This window comes from Agelaius tricolor, unplaced genomic scaffold (genome assembly GCF_023055355.1).
Source record: "Agelaius tricolor isolate 1412-34295 unplaced genomic scaffold, bAgeTri1.0.p SCAF_10, whole genome shotgun sequence".
NCBI classification, from domain to species: Eukaryota; Metazoa; Chordata; class Aves; order Passeriformes; family Icteridae; genus Agelaius; species Agelaius tricolor.
The window spans coordinates 8,117,874-8,120,793 of record NW_027269270.1 but is presented as its reverse complement, the minus strand read 5'-3'; positions in this window follow the sequence as shown (position 1 = coordinate 8,120,793).

Genomic DNA, 2,920 nt, shown 5'->3' with positions numbered 1-2,920 from the left:
CACATCCTGAACTTGACTTGTGTCTGGGCTGTATGCACTAAAAAACCAGCCTGGATATATTGCCAGCAATATACGGGAGGAACCCATTCCCACCGATTTACAATGTAAATGAAGCAGTGTTAGTTAAAGCTGTTGAATGCTGAATGCATTAAGAACTGAGAAGATTTCTGGACAAAAATAACAGTTCAATCATATAAAACTACAACAACATCCTCTTCAGAAAATTGATCCTTTTAATTATCCCAGCCTCCTTGCCATTAGCAAAATCACTCATCATTAAATAAGCACACCACCAATTTGGATGACAGACTGAATGGAGCAGCTTTTACTTTACCACCTCAGGGTATAGAGTTTTTCAGATAAGCTGTCCTGCAGCATGTCTCATTAACTTGATGAGAAACAGAAATCAGTAAAAACCCATGACCTCCAGTGCAGGTGAAGAACAAACTGCAAAGCCAGAAATACAAACAAAGCCCCAGTCCTGTGTTGTCCTCCCCTCCTCTAACCCTTGTTACTGACCTCATCTGTGTGTTTTGCAACTTCCACGAGTGCTGCTGTTACTTGCTGGATTCTGTGTCTGTTGTTCTAGCTTGCTCAGTGGATCAGGAATTACCTCTTACAAAGACTGATGTCGGTCAGTGTTTAGAATATTTGAAGAGTCAGGCATTGAGAAGTTCAAGGTGATGGATTCCAAAGGCACTTAAAAGGGTTTTTGCCTTTTTTGTTCTCTCTTGGTAGGCTCAGGATGGAAGTTCTTAAACCTTGCTTGATACCTGTTGCTGGAAGAGAAAGCTGCATTTATTAACTTTGACAGGAAAAGTGGCCCAAATTAATCCTTAACACCAGAGGGATACAAGACATTTCTGATACACTAGAAAGAGATGTACTGTAGAAACACACAGGTTGGGTTTTTTTTCTAAATGTTATTTTTATGACACTACCATCATTAGAAGGTTAGGTTTAAATTCTGATTGTGAGGTTTATACTATTAGAAACAATAATTTTAATGACACCTTTCAGTGGGCAAAGAGTCAATCTTTGACAAGGAGAGCATATCCCTGTGTAAAAAAAGGCTATGTTTTATTCAGATCTGTTCCTACAGATGTGTGAAAAGAGCAGCTGGTTTAGTATGTTCCTCAGGTAGTCAGAGATATGCTGAAGAAAGCAAAAATATAGCCATTGTGTTCCTGTTTATACATGAGTTTTGAATAATACTTGCCTTAGAAAGATCTCAAAATACCTCACAATTATACATGTAGGCTTGGAAGAATTATCTACATACATAGATGATTAATCAGGATATAAAATCACATATTTTTTTTATATTTCATATAGAACCAGTGAACTTGGTGTTAGTAATAAATGAAGTATTTGGCTGTAAAGGATTAGACTTGTTTGATCTTCATAAGGTTTTGGTGGACCAAAAAATCCAAAAAAGGTTTAAATCTCAGCGTATATTTGCTCCCAGCCAGTTTTGAAATCCAGCTGCTCTGTTCTTCCTCTGTCCCACTTCCAAAACAGTACTGTCAGTATTTATTAAAGTGCTCAGGAAGAACATGATCTGCACCAAACCATGCAGAGCCTGGGCTCAGCTTGGGCAGGCTGGGGAGGATTGCTGTGTGGGGAGGGGCAGGTGTCTGCAGCAGCCCTTAGCCAAGCACCCAGCCCCTGCCAGCCCTGGGGACTGTGCCTGGCTCCTCTTGGCACAAAATCTACAAATACACCCTCAGACTCCCTCAGGGGAGCCCACAGGACTGTGGGAGCACAGGTGACCGTTCCATCCCATCCCATCTTGATGTTCCTCAGCCCAGCCTTACCGGCAGTGACACAAATGGTTTGTGTCAGGTTATGCACACCCTGCAGAACACAAAGCAGCCCTCATTTGAAATCCTCCTAAAGGCTTATCTTCCAATGTGTGTTTTTTAACTCACTGGCTTTCCAGTGACAAAAAGGATCCTTTCTACATTATTTCTTCTTGGCATCAGAAACAGAAGAGATTTTATTTTGTGCTATTTTTTTTCTTTTGCTCATATTGTTTGAGAAGTTTCTACAGAGTTGAAACAGCTGCTGTGGTTAAATCCTCTCTTTGTTTTAAGCACTTCTGCCCTAATCTTTAATAGACACATGGATGTCAGTGAGATGTCCCTGGCACCTGAAGCTAAGCACAGACCTGGGCAGAGTGAAGCACTAGGAGTTTAGCCCAGGTTTTACCTTTTTGCCTAATGTCAGCTCGTTGTACAGCTCTTTACAGCGGTGGGTGGGGGGAAAAAATGCCTACAAATAAAAAGTTACTTTTGGAAGAAGCAGCACGAGGATGTAGTCAAAAGCCTGCCTTCTTTGAGTGAACCAGTGCCAGAAACTTCTGCTGGCACAATAGATGGGGTCAGTGAAGGACAGGCAAAGAGTCTGGATACTTCTTTCAGCAGCAGTGCCAGCTAGTGACGGCTTAAGCTGCCCTTGAAATTGGACCTGAATCTTACATAAAGCAGGACGTTGAAGGTCTGTTACTTAGGTAAATGATCTGCAAAGTTTGAGGGCTCTTAAATCCAATCTGCTTCAAATCCATCCAGGAATCTCTGTGAACTCGGTGGTCACTTTTATGTCTGGGAAAGGGATGGGAACTCAGTAGGGCTGGTAAAGCACTAAGTAACAGCCCTGTCTGTATCCTGTGGAAGCTGTGGGATGGAGTTCATGTTCAGGAGGCAAAAGTACATATTCAGGCATTTGACAGCCAAAATGAACCCAGGGCAGCATATAGAATTTGGTGGAAAAGTAGGGAAGAGACACAAGCAAAAGGCAGTTTTCTCATTGTTTCATCACAGCAGAGTTTCTGTTAGCACTCACAACATGTTAAGTCCCTTTTATGTGTGAAATGGCACATTCCAGAATGATTAAAGTGTTCCTTGGGACCTCATCCCTC